At 40.9% G+C, this 21970-nt stretch overlaps 1 long non-coding RNA gene across 1 annotated transcript; it reads left to right on the forward strand.

The window, feature by feature from the left end:
* The first annotated feature begins 5081 nt into the window (after positions 1–5081).
* Positions 5082–21726, forward strand: LOC129626229 (uncharacterized). The gene is made up of 3 exons (XR_008701844.1): positions 5082–5208; positions 14197–14316; positions 21115–21726. It is a non-coding gene; the product is annotated as an uncharacterized LOC129626229 (long non-coding RNA).
* Positions 21727–21970: the final 244 nt, after the last annotated feature.

Genomic DNA, 21970 nt, shown 5'->3' on the forward strand with positions numbered 1-21970 from the left:
CTCAGTTGTGTCAGACTCTTTGTGATCCCCAAGGACCGTAGCCTGCCAGGCTCTCCTGTCCATGAAATTCTCCAGGCAAGAATACTGGAGTGGGTTTCCATTCCCTTCTCCAGGGAATTTTCCTGATCTAGGAATGGAATCAGGGTTTCCTGCACTGCAGCCAGATTCTTTACCACTGAGCCACTTGGGGAAGCCCCTATTTGAGCATATATTATATATATATATATATATATATATATATATATATATATATATATATATATGTATATGCTGCTGCTAAGTCGCTTCAGTCATGTCCGACTCTGTGCGACCCCATAGACGGCAGCCCACCAGGCTCCACTGTCCCTGGGATTCTCCAGGCAAGAACACTGGAGTGGGTTGCCATTTCCTTCTCCAGATATATATATATATATCTATATATAGATATATATATATATCTATATAAACATATAAGAACAATATATCCTTATTTTTAGAGAAAATTGAATTAAAATGGTGTTTCTTATCAGACTGGTGATAAAGTAATCATGATAGAAATATGTTATAATGAACTACTATATGCAGAGAAAACCGAGATCAGCAAAACCTACAAAGAGTTTTGGAATAATTGCAATTTAAGGTGTCTTGGAATTATTTCCACACTCAAAAAAAAAATTTTTTTTTTTTGCTTTGAATAGACTTGGTAGAGAGAAAGTTATTCCTTTTTCCCTGTTCTGTAGTTAAAAACCTATCCCTTCTTTGGCCATTTGCCACAAATCTTGGCAAAGAAGCCATGGATTCTAATGAACATCAAATTCTATGAGTCGAAGAAAATTAAAACACCTCAGGATTTTGCTTCAATTGGGCAAATTACCTTTCATGTGGGGAGATGACAAGGATGTTCTCCCAACGTGTTTGCCTGTAATACATGCTCTGTTTAAACAGCTAATTTGTTATTGGTTTTATGTACTGTTCATAGCATTCATTTCGTATTCATTTTTTTTTTTTGAGTTTTTCTTACATCTGAATTATACACGTTTCTTTGCATCTACGCTGATTTCTTAGTGAAAGCCTAGTTCTCAAGTCCTTCATCCATCCTTTCTCTCCTTCCTCTCACCTTCACCCCCTGGGCCTAATTATGAAACAACTTCAAATAAATACAAAAAATTTTCAACAAAAAAACATTCTGCTTCCTGTGAACAATTGACTGGTTTTCCTCTTTTCCCTTGGAGAGTTCTAATTCACTTGGAGTGCCCTGCAGTTGGCTAGGCCTGAGATTTCTGGAAGCTGTAATTGTGTCTCATTAATTCTTACAGTAATGAAGGGTTAACTATAAGGAACATGCAATTAGTGGGTTGGTCAATGAACAGAGCACTTAATCAGCAGACAAAGGCTGGAGCTTGGGGCCCATTAGGCTGAAAGGCAGTGTTCCTGTCAGCCCAGGCTTCAGGAAATGGACGTGAACATGCCTGCCCATTGGACAGGCTCAGAAGACTATGTTTGTCTTTTTGCTGAACCAGCTCGCTCTCTCTCTTTTTTTAAATTGGTGTGGTATGTGTTTATTCAAACACTTGAGAGATTCCTGAGTATCCTGCCATAGTGCACTGTGCATTTTTCTCACCTCCTGTTAGCTGGCATAGGTTTTTTTTTTCCCTCCCACTGTGCAAATAAACCCCCAATACCCACACAACAAAAAAGCAAAAAACAAGCCCAAAACCAACCAACCAACCAACCCCCAATAATCAGAAAGGAAGGAGGGGAAAAAAAAGCACAATACTGCTTTAGTGAAGCATATTAGAGATAGAGGCCCTTAGCTGATCTTTCTGTCATCAGAAATTAAAGGAATGCGAAGACCAATACTCTGTAAGTAAGCCCTTGTGTTGTCACTGGGTCATAGCCTCCATATTCAACTCTATGAAGTGAACCTTTATACTCTGAATGGAGGTGCCTTAAGTACATGTAAATGTATGCAGATAAGCATATGAGCCTTACCATTTTGCAGGCCTTATAGCTACAAGTAACCTCAATTGTGTGTTTTCTGTGAGAAAGCCCTCAATTTACTTAGGGGCTTCAAATACAAGAATTAACCCACCAGAATAAGGTCACTTTTTCTGGGCAACTTGGACCTTGGCCCCTTGTTCTGTGACGCTTACAATGAAATCCTGTGAAGCGTTATAAATGTAAAGTGATGATTATTAAGAAAATGGATTTATCAATAACCCACGGCCCTGGGGTAGTTCTGAGCTCCAGCAAACAGTTCTTTAAATAAAATGACATCCTCACGCCTCAGTAAAGCATACATTTGGAATAAAGAAGGAATGATTACATTTGCTTTTTAAAAATGAAACTAGCTTAATAATTAACTTCTTCCCTGAGTCAAGTGCGGGCCTGAAAAGAAAGGTAGGGTGCTTTTTTTTTTTTCTTTCTCTAAACCTGTCTACTATTTTATCTTCTTGGGATTCACATTGGAAACAAAGAAATGTTCAAAATATTACTCTCTTTAGGCATTATGTTAGAGATTCAGCTATTTTTGAATAATTAGCTTCATTTGTTAAATATTTGAAACTCTCTTCACTCTGAGGTAAAAAAAGAGCATAGTGGAAGATGAGAGTTACGAATGATATGCATTTTTCAGAAGAATCCTTCTTATCAATTAATAAGGATTTCCTCTTGTTTAGATTTTCTTCTCAAAAGAAATGGCATTTTTTATTCAAAACATCATAAAGTTTCCTCTTTCCCGGAGTGACATGTTATGTATGGTTTGAGAAATTGGAAGCTCTGGGCAGCAGGAGGCAGGGAAGGTGGTGTTAGCCTCGGATCTGCATTAACTAGCTATGTACAGCCTAGGCCTCAGTTTCCTCATCTGTAAAATGGGGATTTTTAACCTAGGTGTTCTCCAAGGTTCCTTTTAACTGTGCTCTTTTGGACTTTTTTGGACGAATAGTGAAACAGTTTCAAGTATTCCTGTGTCTTGGAGTTTTTCCCCCTTTATTTATTTTAAAATTGAAGTATAGTATATTTACCATGTTGTGTTAGTTTCAAGTGTACAGCAAAGTGATTCAGTTATACATACATACACACATATATAGTATATATTTATGTATATGTTATATATACATACACACATATATGTGTGTATGTATATATATGTATATATGTATGTTCCTTTTCAGATTCTTTTCCATTATAGGTTATTACAAGGTGTTGAATATAGTTCTCTGTTGTGTCTTGAAATTGAAACAGGACTACAAGCCCTGGGATGCAGGTTTTGCTGCTGCTGCCTCTGCTGGAGTGGGCATTGGTGGCCTTCAAGGCTGATGGTGATTATGAAATTGCTTTCTCTCTGATCACTTTTTCCTCATTGTCTCGATTTGCCTAATTGTTGACCATCTACCTTGTTTCCTAGTGACTTAGATTCTTTCGTCTCCTGGAAATTGTTTCAATTACCTTTGCCTTTTCCACAGCCTGCCTGTATCTGTGCGTGGTCTCATTCTGTGTATGATTTGTTGCCACTTCCAAAATAATTCCATCCCCATGCTGTCACGTGATTGGACATTCCCACCCCCCAACATTCATCTCTTTGGGTTAAACATTGTCTCTAGAACTCTCCTGATAATCTACAAGTGGTAGGAGACTGGCTGAAAAAACACATTCAAGTTGTAGCCTGAATGATTTGATGATACTAGCAAAACTGAAATAATAGGAAAAGGACAGAAAAATGACAATGTATTTAATGTGAAAGCATTTAACAGTGTCTAGTATCTAGAAATAAAAAAACAGTAAAATACTGTTAAATGAGTGAAAACGAAGAACGTTAAGTTTGGAAAGGTGAGCAAGCAGAAGCAAGGTATAGATGGGGTGGTGACCCTATCGGCAACAGGACGTCAGAAAGGGGTAAGGAGGGAGAAAGAGGGGAGAGGGGATAGGACAGATTGGATAAGCCACAGGGGTCAAATTCAGCTAGTACCTTTTCTTTGTTATCAAATCAGAAATCACCAGAAATATGCTCATGACCTGACTTACAGGAACCTTCTTGTTCCGTGATCCTGGGGCATAGTTTACTTCCTTTGTTTAAACTTATATGTTATAGACACAGTGATAACAAGCTTAAGGAAATTAAAGGAAGAATTAAATAGATGAGATGCTAAAGACAAAGGGCTAAAAATTCTGAACTTCTTCCTTTGTGAAACATGGAGGCCATAAGCCTACGAACCCCAATTCTGGTGAAATTGGGTTATTCAGACAGTGGGAAATTTATGGGCACCCACACAGATCATTTAGCTTTCTGTATTTTCTGTTTCCAGATACTGTTTTAAATTAAAAAACGAAAGAATAAATTATGTGATAATGAAAACTTCCTTCCTATTTTATTTATGACCAAGCACTACCGTTTGCCTCTGTGTCATGGAACTATTTGGCGTCCTAGGTGGAGCAGTGGTAAAGAATCTGCCCGCCAGTGCAGGAGATGCAGGAGGTATGGGTTTGATCCTGGGTTGGGAAGATACCCTGGAGGGGGAAATGGCAACCCACTCCAGTATTCTTGCCTGGAGAATCCAATGAACAGAGGAGCCTGGTGGGCTACAGTCCATGGGGGTCATGAAGAGTCAGACATGACTGAGAGACTGAGCACGCATGGAGCTATTATTCTAACATCAATAGACCAAATGCTGGCAGCCATTAGACTCATGTAGCTGAAAACAGCCAGAGTAAATATGAAGAAACCAATAAGAGGAAGCTTTAAGAAGAACAAGTGATACAGATTGAGATTGATAAATGCGGGGAGATTCTTCTGTGTATGATGCAGGCTTTGCTCCAGTCTGGATCTGTCAGGGTTGCTAAAGGAGACCCTGCTGTCCTGAGAGCCATGCGCCAGGCTTAAGTCTGAGATGAGCTTCCTTCCAGAGGGGTAGAGGTGGTGGTGGTCCTCAACCACCTTCTCCCATCTCCCTTTCAGGTGCAGACTTTTCATCCAAAATGCTGTTTATCTCAAGATTTTGAAGACACTGAGTTTCAAATGTGGGAAGAGGGTTTTACTGATTCAGGATGCTCACCAGAATGGCTCCAAACCCTGTAGATATATCGTCATTTCATAAGCCACAGTTAGCTGCTGCTGTGGGAAGCAAGAGTAAGATGGGGAGAGCCTGGAAGCTGAAGGCTGGCGTCCTGCCTGTTAGAAACAATCGAGACAGGCAGCAACTCCAGGCAACCCGGAGCCAAGGCAAAATCACAGTATGTGTGGATCTTGGTGTTTCCAGTGTTTCCATATTTAGAATTAAGATGCATTCAGCTACATTGTTTGTTACCAAAGTGGACGGGCCATATAAGTAAGCTGGCAGTTCAAGATCTGTTTAGTGGTCGTTTGGATTCTGAAAGGGGGTGGACTCCAGTTTGGACCAGATTAGGAATGTCACCCCTTCCTTTGGAAAGGCAAGGCCAGGGGGTGCAAGGTGATGTACATGAGCTGAAGGGCCCTTTCTCCACCTTGGGAACTGGGGTTTATCCTCTCCTTGAGGTTCAGTGAGTGACTACAACCGCAAATATGCTCGGGTACCTAATGAAACCCAGATGCACGCGTTGTACCAGGTGTCGGGGTTTATAAATCTGTGATTGGAGTTGGAGCCTTTCAGGAATCACCATTCGAAAATAACAGGGAAGGAAAACCCATCTAACTCTGCAGGCCTACTTTTCATTTTAATGAGTGGCTCTGAGAGCCGAGCAGGCTGCTGAACCATTTATTTTTCAGATAATACCAGGAACCGACGAGAAATACATTCAGAAGGAAAACACAGTAATTAATTTGTCACTGAAACCTGAGGGGTCCGGCTCCACTTATAGGTGATAATGAATGTTTTGCATGTAATTAGCAAGAATAATTAGCACATTCCTGGTAACAAATAGACAGACTGGTACTCTGCAAACAAAATTAATTGTTGTGCTAACAGAGGCAATTGTGTCTCTTTATTGTCTGACAATGGCCCTTATTTGCACCAATACCTACTTTAGACCTCTGAGCCTCTGTGCTGATAGAAGGGGAATCTAGAAAAGTGTACCGCTTCCATCGGCTTCTCAGAAATTTCGGGACCACCAGGGGACTTGTTTGTCAAAACTTGTTAAACAATTTGTAATCTTTGACATGTGTTTTATTGCATTAAGGGATGAACCGTTCCCATCAGCTGACTGGTTAAGCTAGGAAAGTGACTCCAATCAATCAAATGTTGACGTTTTAAACTCTGGAAACTTTAAAAACAAAACAAAACAAACCTTCCCTGGAAAAGGAATATATAAAAATATCGAAGTAGAAGTGAGACTGGGGGGAAAACTTTGAGCTTTCCTGAGATTATGTCTGCCATCTGGAGGGTGGGGTCTGCCTGTGGAAACCTGCTCACGCTCCTGAGGCTGTGAGAGGTGAGATGCAGGATGCATTTTATGTTCCTTTAAACTGTTTAAAACAACATGGAAAATTGATACACACAGTAGGCTTGTTTCTCCTTCACTTTAAAACATGTTTGTTTTTTAAATAAAACTTCTAAAGCTTGTGATTCAGGAATATAGTTTTTTAAAATACATTTTTAATTGGAAAATAATTAAAATGTTGTGTTAGTTTCTGCTATACAACAACATGAATCAGCCATATGTATACATATATCCCCTCTCTCTTAAGCCTCCCTCCCATCCCCCCATCCCACCCCTCTAGGTCATCACAGAGCAACAAGCTGAGCTCCCTGTGGTATACAACTTCTGGGAACACAATTTTAATGACCATAAATATTCTAGTGAATCCAAGGATGCTCACAGCAGCTGAGACACACTTAAAGAGGACCCTCTAACAGAACTGCATCCTGTGGGTGCTCAGTAAGCGATTATAGGAACTGAGCAGAAATCAAATGTGGGAAACACTGGCCTTGCTCTTGGATGGGAGAAAGGGCGTGTGAGTCTCACAAGAACCCTTGTGGGACCACTCACCACGTGACTTCTCCTTCTGGAGACTGTCTGCTCCCCATTCCTGCAACTCTTTCCCCCGGGGCCCTCTTCCCATTGCCTTCTGCCCTTCTTTGCTTCTGCCCTTCTGTGGAACACCTCCCCCTGCCAGTGTGGCCCTGCTCCCAGGCCCCGGGCTACGGACTTTAGGGCTCGGAGGTCATGCTGGAGAGGTCATGCTGTTATGCCTCAATTTCCATTTGGTCTCATGTTTCCAACTCTTTGTTGGTGCCGTTTTCTTTTTAACTTTTTATTTTATGTTGAAATATAGTTGGGCTTTGCAGGTGGCACAGTGGTAAAGAATCCACCTGCCAGTGCAGGAGATGCAAGGGACATGAGTTTGACCCCTGGGTCAGGAAGATGCCCTGGAGTAGGAAAGGCAACTCACTCCTGTATTCTTGCCTGGGAAATCCCATGGACAGAGGAGCCTGGTAGGCTACAGTCCGGAGGGTCACAAAAAGTGGGACAGTGCTGAGCACAGCACAGTAAGTAAGCAGTGTAATTGGTGGACAATGTTGTGATAGTTTAAGGTGGACAGCAGAGTTTGTTGGTTGCTTGAATCCAGATGCATCCCTTTCCTTCCCAACACCAACACACTGATCTAGAACAGACTTAGTTCTTTTTTAAAATCTATTTTTGATTGGAGGATGATGGCCTTACAACGTGGTGTCAGTTTCTGCCATGCAACAGCGTGCATCAGCCATAAGGATATATATATATCCCCTCCCTTTTGAGCCTGCCTCCCTTGATTCTCCTTCTTTTTTTTTTTTTTTTGCTTTGTATAAAATAGTTTTAATTTCAGTTATAATGATGAACGTTGTTATGATCCTCGATTTTTAGATGAGGCAATGGAGGCTTGTGTTACTATATAACTTTCTCAAAGTCACACAACTTTCATGTGGCAGGCCCAAAATTGAAATCCAGATCTTTTTAGACTGAATTCAATGTCCTATTACATTATTTTACTGCCTGTAGAAACTTGAATGAGCATCTTGATTCTCCTTCTTAACAGTCCCATTTCTGTTCTTGAATCTACCATCTTTGTTTCCTTCAATCCCAACCAGTTTCTAAGCCAGATCTGGTCTTTTCTGGATAACATCTCTTTGTTCTTCTTTATCCCATCTGCCATAGCCCTGCATGTGCCCTCCTTGGGACAGTTCTACAAACCTCCTCAGTGGTTTTGCTATCATCAGGAATCGGATGCCCTACTGTTTCCTCTAGTCACTCTCAGAATGCCCCATAGTTTAACCCAGTGGTTCCTGAGTATAAATGTGCTCCAGCCACATGCTGCTTTCGGACACGTTCTGCACATTCGGACTCCATGAAGCCTCCTGGCCAGCTGCCTTTGCTTCCTTCTTCTTTCTTCAAAATCTCTCCATCCCCCAAGGCCTGGCTTACTTTCCCTTCCTTGAAGAATCTCCCCTGACCTCTGGAAGCCCTCGTAAAATTCTTATCTACTCTCTTTACCACCTTGTTCTGATCACTCAGTTAGGACTTGACAAACATTGTCACGATTGGCATATTTACCTTTTCTACACGTAATTCTTAACTCAGCAAGTCAATGTCTCGGGGCCAAGGACTGTGTCCTATTTTAAAGTTATTGATAATTCATGTTTTTAAAATAAAAAAAATTAAATTAAAAAAATTTAATTTAAATATATATATAACTTTCCATTATAGATTATTACAAGATATTGAATATAGTTACCTGTGCTACACAGTAGATCCTTGAGGTTTATCTAATCTTTATGTAGTAGTATGAATCTATTAAACCCCAAATTCTAATTTAACCCTCTCTCTCCCCCACTTTCCCTTTTGGTGACCATAAATTTGTTTCCTATGTCTATGAGTCTGTTTCTGTTTTGTAAATAAGTTCATTTCTATCATTTCTTTAGATTTCATGTGTAAGTGGTATCCTATGATATGTGTCTCTCTCTGTCTGACTTACTTCACTTAGTAAGGTAGTCTTTAATCATTTTACTTTGATTTCCAAACTAATTTTCTCATAAAAATTGTCCTTTACTATAACTGTATTTTGTTTAAAAAAGGATAACTTTTCCTACTTTGAGTTCTGTCCTTGGCTCTGGGTCTTGCTTCACCTTTTGCATTCTCAGGTGTTAGGAGCTCTTGAGCAGGGATTTTAACTACTGCAGGGGAAAGAAAACTCATCCAAAAGTTGTATGTCTTGTGCTTCCATCAAGACAGGGTTGGCTTGTTAGAAAATGAATAGAGATTCTCTCATTGGCTGGAAGGTTTCACAGGTCACACTGCTGGGAAGTGGAAAAGTGAATACAAATCTGGGGTACAAGTTCTCGTCCTTTCCTGCTGCTGATGGGCTGTGTGACTCTAAGAAAACTTCTTTGCCACTCTGAATCTGACTTTCTTACCTGCAAAGTCCATCCATTTATTCATTCATCGAGTAGTCATTGAGCTCCTACAGTATGTAATTTTGACTAGGGGATTCATGCATAATGTTGCTCATATAATGTGTGGTTCCTTCCTATATCACAACTTCTATCACATGTCTTAAAATTAGTTCTGTATTTATCTTTCTTCTCTAATAGTAAAAGCCTTTATGGAAGAGGCCACATCCAATGATCCTTGTATATTCAGCACATAGCAAAATGCCTGTGAATCAGTGCTTTTTATTCTTTTTTTTCTAATGAATGATCATGCTGAAAGGATTAGGGCCAATCATTCCCAACTGGTTGAATGCAGCAGTAAAAGGACTTCTGTTCCTCTGTCTCTCCTCATAGGAACTGGTTTTCTGAGCTCTTCCTCTTAGGAGGTAAAACAGATATTTTGTGAAAATTCCCTGCCTTGGTAAATTGACCACCAACTTTATGATGAATAAGTTAGGCTTTTCTCTCTCTCTCTCTCTTTTTTTTAAGATTTTTTTTTTTTTTTGTAAACCATTTTTAAAGTCTTTATTGGATTTATTACAATATCGCTTCTGTTGTCTATGTTCTGTTTTTTTGGCAGTGAGGGTAGGTGGGATCTTAGCTTCCAGGCCAGGGATTGAACCTGCACCCCCTGCATTGAAAGGCGAAGTCTTAACCACTAGACTGCCAGGAAACTCCCCCTTAGGCTTTACTCTTGAGCAAAAGCACCCTGGGAATTGTGCAGTTAGGTTGCATCTTGACCATGTCTTAACAAGGATGTCACATTTATCCCTGGGATTCCCATTAGTTGAGTTGAAATGGAGTTTTTGGTAAAAGTGGATTGCAATGGGGTTTCTGTTCTTCAGCTGTCACTCAGGAGGAGAAGGAGTGCTCCACAAGGGCTGCAGAACCCAGACATTTAACAGTGAAAAGAAAAATTCATCAGGATCTATTTCATATTGTCAACAAAACCAGTTTAGCTTCCAGCTGTGTTCTTTACCTTCCAGACTGGAAGTGACTACTGGTTTCCTAACACAGCTGGAATTGGCATTTCCTGTCTCCTCATGATCTTGTTTGTAATCCTGATGAACTGAGAATGTGGCATTGACTGAATTCTTCAATACGGAGATTTGATTAGGCTACAGCGTTACTTTCAATTGTTTGACTTTTAGTGTACCAGTAAGGATAAGTGAATCAAGAAAGCTTTCCTTTCCTTGGGCATAATCTCCAGCTCAGCTCCCACTGGATATTCAGGGAGAGAAAATAAATGCTTGCTTAGAGTTTTTTGGTATAAGCACTAGGAGTTAGAATTTTGAATACTTGTATTTTGAATACATGTGGTAATATACGAGAACTCATCATTTTCAGGGTCTTAGGTAAAATGTTAAGTTGAGAAATGCTTCTAGCTAGACTTCTCACACCATCTCTATGTGACCTAGTTTAGGGTTTGGATTTTTTTCCCCTTCTTTAATTAGGCACTCTTATCATTTCCTTATTGTGTGCCAAGACACAAGACAGGGAGTGTTAGTAGCCGTTTTGGGAGAGGGGCTGTTTCTGGCTGCTCTGAGATACTGGGGCTGTTGTCTAGCTCGGATTTTTGCACAAGGACAGCAGGAATCCTTTCCACATGCTCAAGAGAAATGGAAATGTTCATGTCATAGGTAATAAGACACTCTGGAATTTTGTCAGTGAAAAACAGTATATTCACGGGTGTGGACCCCCGCTCTTCAGAACTGAAACATCTTTCAGTCTGGGGTTTCTGGAAGTATGTGGATTAATTAGACCACCCTTACTCTGCATGTTACTTTGTCTTTTCACTAATGTTCAGACTTTGACTAAAAGAACACAGAGAATGAGTAGGAGAAGGAAATGAGGTGTAGAGAGTCAAGAAATTAGAAGAGCGTTCTTACTCTTTGGTGCATTTCAAATAAAGAACGCATTTCTTTTCTGTCCTGGAAATTTGTGGAGGCGGCTAAGTGGTCCTTTCAGCCAAAGCAATTAGGCCTAAGAAGTTAGAAATAGCAGTTGGCTTGAATTTGAGTCAAAGAAGCAGTTGTTTTGACATGAGATTGCCTGTCCTATGAAAACGTTCTTCATGGTAAAATTTTTGGGGAGTTTACTTTCGGTGAGAGTATTTTCAGGTGCTTGTACCTGATTCCTCAAGCACATAGGGGTTTCTCAAAGTTCTCATCTGAGTTCTTCAGGGATGTGGTGTTTAGTCAGTGAACTCCTGGTGTGATGGAGCAAGTATGCTCTGGGGTTACAGAAGTAATCAGGGGGCCCCTCCCTTCCCCAGCCCGAACACTGTCTTGAACTTAACTTATGAGTTTGACTTTCCCTGAACCAGAGCAATGAACTCACAGAATGATTTTAAGGTTGAGTAATTATGTCTCCAGGTGTTTGACATTTAAACCTTGACACTGAAACAGGAGTCTGGTCTCTCTGTATCCACTTATGATGAATGCCCTTGAAATATTCCACTTCACTACTCTGCTGTAGTCAGTCTGCACTTCAACTGTGGACGTCATTAGGAAATGGAAAAAAGGAGTCTTTATTCATTAATAATTGGGAGGGCAGACAGTCACTGGAAGCAGAAGGGCTTTCTCCTTCGCTGGCATGGTCGGATTTTTCCGCTTTCCACTGCTCTAAAGATGCTGTCTCCATTAGACACGCTGGGTAAAACTCAGTAGTGGTAACTTTCCTCGTTGAAGTTGTCCAAATGTTGATGGGATTTAAGTACAGTCACAATAAATAAGTTTCCAAGTGTAGACCTCTGTGAGGCTTCTTAATATCCCAAAGGGGGTAAGTCAAACCTCATTGACTCTGGGGCTACAAATGTAGTCACGCTAATGGACATTTCTATCAATTGCAGCAAATAATCAAAATCTTTTTGAGTCAGGGAGAAATAAATATCTCCTGGAGCATCCCAAGTGACTCAGTGGTAAAGAATCGGTCTGCCAGTGCAGGAGATGCAGGTTCAATCCCTGGATTGGGAGGATCCCTTGGAGGAGGAAATGGCAACCCACTCCAGAATTTCTGCCTGGAAAAGCCCAAGAACAGAGGAGCTTGGCAGGCTCCAGTCCATGGGCTCACAAAGAGTCAGACACAACTGAGCTCCAGCGTGGATGAAATAAATATCATAATAGTGACAAAGGTGATTCTGAAGGGGGTGCTTCCTTTGCTTCTGAAAGCCTCCAGGGAATGATTTGCCCTGATGGGTGAGCCTCACTGTTTAAGTTGATACACTTTCCAGTAAACTGTAAAGTCCCTCTCTTATTGCTGTGTTAATCCTCTTTTAAGGAGAAATAAATTTTCGTCAAGGACAACAATTACATGTATTTAAAATGTTTTTATTGGGGTATAGTTGATTTACAGTGTTGTGTTAGTTTTGGGTGTACAGCAAAGTGAATCCATTATACACATGCATATATCTACTGTGTTTTAGATTCCTTTCCCATATAGGTCATTACAGAGCATTGAATTGAGTTCCCTGTGCTATCCATAACATTTTATATGGTTTATAAAAATAGTATTTTTCTTATTGTGACATCCTTGTAATCTCACTCTTCGTTAGGATTTACAGAATCCAAATAAACTGATAATATTATTTGTGTTAACTGAATGATTTAAAGAAAATCTCAGAACTAATTTTTCTCCCTTCAACTTCCTTCTAGCACTCCCTACAACCCAGGTACCTCTACTGAAATTTATCAGCTCCCTAAAATGATGAGAAACATACATTTGATAGCATCACTCCACCGCTGAAGTTCCTCCCCAGTGGTTCCCCAGTGCTTTTAGAATACAGGTCAATGATCTGAGCATGAGACACAAAGCCCTTCATGGATCTGACCCTAGTTTACAGCATCTCAGATCAAACTATCCAACTCGTCAACTATAGTTTATATGTGTTTGGGACCCATCTGAGCCATGTCTGCCTTCTCGTAGGTCAAACACGGCGCTTGGTCTGAGACTGTGCTGCTTGTTCCGTGTGTCCTGACCTACCAGTTACGAGAAGGGTGGGGAAAAATACTGGAAGGAACAGCTGCAGCTACACCAAAACCAGTTTAGAAGAAAAATAGTAGTTTGGATGCTGGCAAAGTCTACAGCATCTGCACCAAGTTTGAGATTTACCAGGGGTTTAAAGAGTCCCATCTCTATGACCTCATGTCTGGGTGCCCCTAAAGGAATCTCCTTGGTTTCCCAACTGAGTTTGAGGTCATTGGCCAAACACCCAGCTTGCTTACATTAGATGGATGCCATTGTGAACTTTAAAGTCCTTTTCAAAATCTCTTCTTTAGTTCTCACTCTACAGTCACATCCCAGTTTGGTACCATGCCCACCAGCCCCAGAATTTGCCTGGCATTTAGCAGCTTGGATCCCAGAAGCTGTGCCCTAAGTATCTCCCCCCTTGACCATCCCCTTCAGAGCAGCCGCAGGCATGGAGCAGTAATTGGCACCAGGAAGGCCATCAATGTACATTTTCATCTGATCCTCACAATAAGCCTGAGATAAATGGGGCAGAGATGAAGAAACCCAGACTCAGAGAGGGATGTGTGTCTTCCATCTCCACAGGCTTTAATGAGGCCAGACCCTCCAGTGCTGGGCTCATTTGTGACCCCATGGACTATATAGCCTTCCAGGCTCCTCTGTCCCTGGGGATTCTCCAGGCAAGACTACTGGAGTGAGTTGCCATTCCCTTCTCCAGGGGATCTTCCTGACCCAGGGATGGAACGCAGGTCTCTTGCATCGCAGGCAGATTCTTTACTGTCTAAGCCACCAGGGAAGCCCCATTAGTAAACAGTGGATGAAACAAGCCTGCAGTATATTCCTGGAAAACCCGAGTCTCTTTTCCTTTTAGTCACCTGTTCTCCTTGACTGTGCAACTGAAATCATCCGCGACCAACCGCCACCTTGCGCCAGGTTCTGGAAGAGTGTTTCCTGGGCTTGGACTTCTTCATTCTGGCAACAACCTGTTGAGGTACCTGTGATTTTCATCCTCACGTTACAGAGGAAGAAACTTAGGCACAGGAGAGAGAAGTAACTGGCTGAAGTGTCCTCAGTCAGGAAGTGGCAGGGCTGGGGTGTGACTTGGGTTCTAGAACCTGTGCTGTTACATCAGTGTCCTGGGGCTTTCAGCCGGGGTGGGTCTATATGGTGCTGACTTGTATGGCATGTGCCTCTTTAAGGCTGTTCTTACCACAGAACAAACAGCTATAGTTAAGGCTTTCTCAGAGGTCCTGACCTGACTGGGAGCTCCTGTCAGGATGTGTCCCTCTGTAACTGACACCCCCACCTTTAATACGTAAACCCCCCATCCCCTGCCCTCTTCAGGAAGGTGCCTAGAGAACCGAGGAGAGGAGCCAGGCTGCTCTGGCCTCCCCATCCTGTCCCCACCACACCATCTTGCTCCCCTAGACCTGCCTTCCAGCACCTTGGTCAATCTCCACTTGCCTCTCCACCTATGTCTTCCCATCCCTCTGGAGATGTGGAGGCAAAGACTGCACATAATGCCTTAGATAGTCAGTCCACCTCAGCTAATTAGGGCCCTGGGCCCATCTTCTCCACTGGCCTGTCATCCCCCTCTTATCCCATCCAGGGCCTTAGCCTGCTTTCCAGAAGCCTCCCTGCTCACCCTCAAGGGGTGAGCATTGTGGCTCCCAGGACCTGCCTGTCATGTTAGCCTGGCCTTCCTGAAGGATGTTTTTAATCTCAAAATAGGATGATTTACATTAAACTCTTGGGCTTCATTCTGTATTTGATGAGTCATTACTCTTTGGATAACATTTTAAATATTTTGATAATATAAACCACCTTTCATTGAGAGAACTGGGCTTCCCTGATGGCTCAGACTGTTAAGAATCTGCCTGCAATGCAGGAGATGTAGGTTTTATCCCTGGGTAGGGAAGATTCCTCTGGAGAAGAAAATGGCAACCCACTCCAGTATTCTTGCCAGAGGAGTCTGGTGGGCTACAGTCCATGGAGTTGCAAAGAGTCTGACAGGACTGAGTGACTGTCACTTTCACTTTTCATTGAGAGAAAGTCTTTTGATAAAAGATACAATCCCCCAAACACTTTATAAACTGTGTTATTTAGTGTAGAAGCTGAAATGCAAAATGCAGAGATTGTATAATTTCTTGAGGTAGCTGATCTGTTGTAACACACACAAACATACGGATGCACGGACCCAGAGACAGAGAGACACACACACAGACATATAAATACACATGCAGACAGACACACACACACAGACATGGATACGCAGGCAGACACACACTGGAGCAAGTTTTCCCCCACTGAGTCGAGGGTAAATTATAGCAAAATCTATATGCAGCTTTGTTTTCTGCTCTGCTACCAAGGGAAGTGGTGAAAGTCCAACTATTTTAGACTCATGACTGAGTTGGGAAAATACTAGAAAAGACAGGGAATTGCTGTATTTTGGCATAAAGACAAGCAGATAATTCAGAAAGCTGTTGTGGTCTGTTCTACAAGTGTTGGATTCTTTGTGCCAAAGGTTTCCTATTCAAATTTAATAGTATTCAATGGCCTACACAGAAATATGTTTTTTATTATATAGCTATAATTTGGCTGTAAGTAGAATATAATAATGAAATAAAACATTTCACTGTCTGTTTGGAGAGAGAGAATTTTATAGTTATAAAATTATAATCATTGTAGTCTCAAGGTACATAGATGAATTCATTAAATTCAAGTGTGGAAACCTATTTGAATAATGTGAGCCCTTAAGAATACACTTAATTATTCCTAAAATAAATTTCACATCCATCAGGCTAGTTTTCATGATTCAAAATTGGGAAGAGTGCAAAGAATATAAATATAAAGTTAAAGTTACATATAAGGACATTGGGTTGTTAATTGCTATGTTCAGTTAATTATTTTGCTAATAGGTGTGTTTGTACATGTGCAGTGTGTGTATGGATGTGCAGTATGCATGTGTGCATATTTGTATATGTGAGGATTATGTGTACTTGTATATGGCATTTGTTTTTGCATTGTGTGTGACCATTCATATGATTATACCTGTGCATGTGTAGGAGAAGGCAATGGCACCCCACTCCAGTACTCTTGCCTGGAAAATCCCATGGACAGAGGAGCCTGGTAGGCTGCAGTCCATGGGGTCACTAAGAGTCGGACACTACTGAGCGACTTCACTTTCACTTTTCACTTTCCTGCATTGGAGAAGGAAATGGCAACCCACTCCAGTGTTCTTGCCTGGAGAATCCCAGGGACAGGGGAGCCTGGTGGGCTGTCATCTCTGGGGTCGCACAGAGTCGGACACGACTGAAGCAACTTAGCAGTGCATGTGTATGGCATATGATTGGCATGCATATATGTGATCACCCATGTGTGTGCACGCATGCATGGCATGTGCGAACACATGTGAGGTGGTACAGTTTGCATGTGTGTGCATGCGTGCACTGTTTCAGTGTGTGCATGCTTGTGTATGTGTGTAGGAATGTGCGTGCGTTGTGTAGCCAGGAACAGTGTGAGTTTAGGCATCTGCTCTGGCAGTTGGCTCTGCCTTGCTGGATCTTGCAGTGTTTTGACACTGTCTGAAACAGAAGCTTTACTGCCTGAGGGCTACTAATTGCATAGACCACATTTTTCTCTCTGAATTTCTCATGACATTACTGGTGACACACAACATTAAAGCCCAAACTCTGGAAAAAAATTTTAATGAGATGAATGCACATCCAGCTGTCTTCAGATACAGATGTTTTCTCCTGGTAACCATTGACTTCCAGCAAGACATCCTGGAGGGACGGGAGAGGCAGGAGGAAGTGGGATGCCGAGGGGCCCAGATTCCCCAGTCAGTTCGTCTGAGTCCCACCCAGGCCAGGTGCATCTCATCTTCCTAGTTTTGTCTCTTTGTCTTGGCTCAGTTTTTCTATTTTCTGTCCTTCTTACTGTTAACCATCCTTAATTCCACTCACCCATTCCTCAAATTCAAGGGTTTTTCATAGTATAAAACCCTCCGTAGCCCTTCCAGTCTACACTAATAATTTCTCTGTGTCTGTCCTCTGTGCCAGGCACTGTCAAGAGAAGTTTACATCTTTTATTTCATAGGCTCCTATGAATAGGTACCACTCCTATCTCAATTCTATTGCTTTAGAAAATAAATGCAGGCTAATTATTTGCCCAGGATCACATAGATATTGAGCAGAAGTTTGAGGTCAAATCATCAAATCACTGCCAATGCAAATGCTGCCACTGCATTGCTCCCACCCCCGCTCTTCTCTGCCTGCTTTTAGCATCAATATTAGTGATGCATATACTCATTTTTAGTAATAGACCATCTGCTCTCTGGACCTCATTTTTTTTGTTTATTAACTGTGACTAGATTCCATTTGTCCAAAGAGATTGTAATTGTCTCATGTCTCTTAACTGCTGAGTTTGTGTCTATTCAGCTTTGCATTTTTTACTACCATTTTATTGGTTCTCGCTTGTCTTGCTTTCATTATGCTTCATTCACCTGCTTCCTTCTTGCTGTCTTTTATATTCTCTGCCCCGCACTCCATTTCATTTCATCTCCCACTGTGTGGAAATTAAATTTTATTCTTATTACTTGTTGGATTCCTTTGAAGTTACGTAAAGTGTAAAGTATAGCATTAACTTTCTTCATTCTTTGGAAGAATATAAGGTCTTCTAATCCCTTACATGTCCCTTTGCTATTACTGCCCAGTCTTTGAGATTCATCTATTTTTTCAACCTCACAAGTTAGGTGTTACCAATGTTATTTTTTATATTTATATTTCTCATGTTTAGTTTTATACACGTTTACCAATTTCTTTGCCATCCATTTGTTTTCATACCATATCTTTTTCTTCTGGAATCATTTCTTTTCTTCCTAAAGCTCTTCCATTAAAGGTTTTCCAGGTCTTTTAAAATCTGAAAATGTTTTGAGGATTATTTTATTCTTGCAGGAGAGTTTTGTGGTTCTCTACTGACAGAAAATGTTTCACCATTTTGAAGATATTCCACTCCTGTTTATCTCCCACTGTTGCTGCTGGGAAGTCTGCTGTCTGTCTCACTGTTCTTTGTGATTCAAATTTTCTCTTAGGATGCTAATATCTTTTCTCTTTTTCTAAATGTTGTTCTTCAATTTAACAATATTTTGAATAATTATTTTTGTTTTGTTGACTTGTTTAATATATCTTGTGTTTACATTTTGTGTCATTTAATGATTTTTAACTGCTTCTGGAAAATTTGAGATATTATCTCCTGTGTAATTCCTATACTCTACACCCTCACTCTTTTTTACTAAGACTCTAATTAAATGCACTTTAGAGTTTCTTATTTTTTTCCTCCACATTTCACAACCTCTCACATTTCTCCTTCTTTTTCTCCTCTGTACCATATCTTAGTAATTTTTCAGTTTTATATTCCAGCCTAGCTGAGGCATGTATTGGTTTTTCCAGGGTAGTTTTTCAGTTCCATTTTCTTATTATCCCACTTGTGATTTTCCTCTTACATTTTAACCTCTAAGCTTCACTGGCATGTATGTATGTGTGAGGCTGGGAATGTTGAAGTAAATGCAGCTGTTCTGACTTCAATAATCAGGCATGTGAATACTGGCCCAGATTTTCATCCTATGTAACTTCATGGGAACTCTCCCAAGACATGATTCAGATGACTGACCTTAAACAACCACCTCCCTGTTCATCCATCAATCATTCACAGATCCATCTGTTTCTGAGTAGGTTTCTGCAATTGCACCAAAATACCTAGAATCTACAGTCCCAGGAGAGATGTGTCGCAAGGCTCATCAGTGGTAATTTTCTTTAAGGAAATGTTAGTACAGAAAACAAACCTTTCATAGTAAATTGTATGTTTGGCTTCCATCATCTCCACTGCTTTCAACAGAACCAGAGATCACGATTGTGATGGCTGCACACAGTGGAGCTGGTAGTTCATCCAACAAGGAAAGTTTTCTTGAAATGAAAGAAAAAGCTCTGTATTTTCCATCTGCTCATGCATTGACCATAAGGTGCTGAGCTGTGTTTGTGCTTTACTGAGTTACTCTGCTTACCTCAGGTGGCTGAGTTGCCAGTTGTTTCCTTCAGTTGAGTCCATGTATCTTTATTCAGAAGATGTCTTTGGATGGAAATATTTAGAAAAGTTCCATGATGTGGGAAGCTTATGTTCGGGGGAGTGTTTCTGTGTGATGTGTGTGTGTGTGTGTGTGTGCGCGCGCACGTGTACTCAGTATTTAGAGTGAAGGACACAGGAAGAAAGGATGAAAAAGATGTAGCTGCTGCTGTCTTCATCTTCACTGTCAATATTATGCCACTTTTAAGCAGGATTCCCTTTTGAAAACAAAATACAGCCATGGTCCCAATCACAGGACAAACAACCTCTCTCAGGAGAACAAGAATCCACTATTTCTTTTAGTACTGCACCTTCCTCTTTCTTTAGTATCTCTTTAACTGTGGGACATCCCAGAGCCTTTTATATTAGTTTCTAGCACCTCCTTCTATAGTTAACTTCCTTGGGAAGATTGTTCACTTTTCACCATTTTCAGTAACATCTTTAAGCTATTGATTTTCAAATATGCATGAATCGAGGTGCTACAGTGCACATGATTTACTGGCTGTCTTCATCAGAATGCTTTAGCCAATTCAAGTTCCACAAGTACAAAAATCAAAATTGTTTGTCTTCCTCTTTGAGTTAGTTTCACTTCTTTTTTTTTTTTTTTGGCAAAGTAATGTCTCTGCTTTTTATTTATTTATTTATTTATTTTTTCAGATGTGCAGATGATACCACTTTATTTTTTTTTTTTTTTTAATTTTATTTTATTTTTAAACTTTACATAATTGTATTAGTTTTGCCAAATATCAAAATGAATTCACTTCTTAACTTCTTCATTCTTGTTAGAAATTTTCCCATCATTTAAGACTCTTATCTTCCCTTCTGCCCATCAATCAAGATTGCTTTATCTGTTAGGCACAGTAAGCACAATGCCTAGGACTTATAATAGTTTTGGAGGCCCACGAAAATATTTCAACTTCTTTTAAAATATGAAGAAAAAATTAGATAAAAATTCTTTTCTAATAAATAATACTTATATGTGCTGTACTGTGTAAATGCTAAGTCACTTAAGTTGTATCTCTTTGTGACCCTATGGACTATAGCCTGCGGGGCTCCTCTGTCCATGGGATTCTCAAAGCAAGAATGCTGGAGTGGGTTGCTACGCCCTCCTCCAGGGGATCTGTCCAACCCAGGGATCGGACCTGCATCTCCTGCATTGGCAGGCAGATTCTTTACTATTAGTGCCAACTGGGAAGCCTGATACTTATATATAGTCATCTTTATATCAATGACGTCATCATATTCATATAATGTGTGTATATTATAAAATGTATATAATGTATAATTATATTCACATAATGTGTATGTTTTATGTGGTAAAGCATGAAAGAAGAGGTCCATGAAGGCAAAAGTGCCTAGCCCTTGAGTCTTACTGATTCTTTCATCGCGTTTATGCCTTTCCTCTTCATTTTGCTTCATTGTGATCAATTTAATTTGGTCCCACATTTCTCATGTCTGTGTCCTGCTATTGAAACCCTAGGGTAATGGCTCAGCCAGACAGAAAGTCCTCCATAATTGCCATCACCCTCAGAACTAAGCAAGAGTAGAAAGAACACTGCTCTTCAAATCAAGGAAACTAGTGGTAGTGGTCTTGATAAATCTGTTTTGAATTCCTTGTACACTTTCTTCTAAATTGGTTTAATATTCATTCATTCAATCTTTCTTACAGTGTGGTTGTACTTTCTGGAGAAGGAAATGGCAACTACTCGAGTACTCTTGCCTGGGAAATCTCATGGACAGGGGAGCCTGGCAGGCTACAGTCCACGGAGTCACAAACAGTAGGACACGACTGAGTGACAGAGCATGCACAGTGTGGCTGTGGAAATGGAAATAATGGAACTGAAGTAACTGTGCCAATCTTAAGTGCCACCCTGTCACTTCCTTTGTGTGGCTTCATGGTTGACTTCCAGCTCTCTTCCTCTTCTTGCACCCTGTGCCCCGCAGACCCCCACATACTGACCTCTCTGGCCTGGGTCACACTGATGTTCACATCTCTGCTCTCAGCAGCCCCATGGCAGAGCTGTTCTTTACAGCCACCTCTCATTCTGAAATGCATTGCTGATTCTGTGTGTGTTTTTACAACCAGTTTCATACTCCTTAAAGACAGATTTTTTTTTCTCTTTGTTTATCCGACGGAGTCTGGAGCAGCGTCTTGCATCTGTTTCATGTAATTGCTTGATTCCCATGACTTTGTCTGTGCTGTTCCTCCAACCCCAGTTTCTCCTCCTTCCCGACCACCTCTCTGTAGCCCACTTATCTTTCTGAGTCTCACTCAAGGCCTGAATTCTTCATAAAGCGTTTCCACGACAGCACCCCTGGGACTTCTTTCTCCGCTGAACTTCAGTTGCACTTCCTGAATAGTTTAGCACCTGGTTGCACAGCTAGAGCCTTTCTAGAAGTGAAAGAAGAGAATGTGCTTAGGTAAAAGCATGGTCCACCTTGTAAAGTGATTAAAAACATTTTGGATTGGTGTAGGTTGAGCCCATTTTATGATTAGGAATGACCGATGGAAGATGATTAAGAAA

This window comes from Bubalus kerabau, chromosome 13 (genome assembly GCF_029407905.1).
Source record: "Bubalus kerabau isolate K-KA32 ecotype Philippines breed swamp buffalo chromosome 13, PCC_UOA_SB_1v2, whole genome shotgun sequence".
NCBI lineage: Eukaryota > Metazoa > Chordata > Mammalia > Artiodactyla > Bovidae > Bubalus > Bubalus kerabau.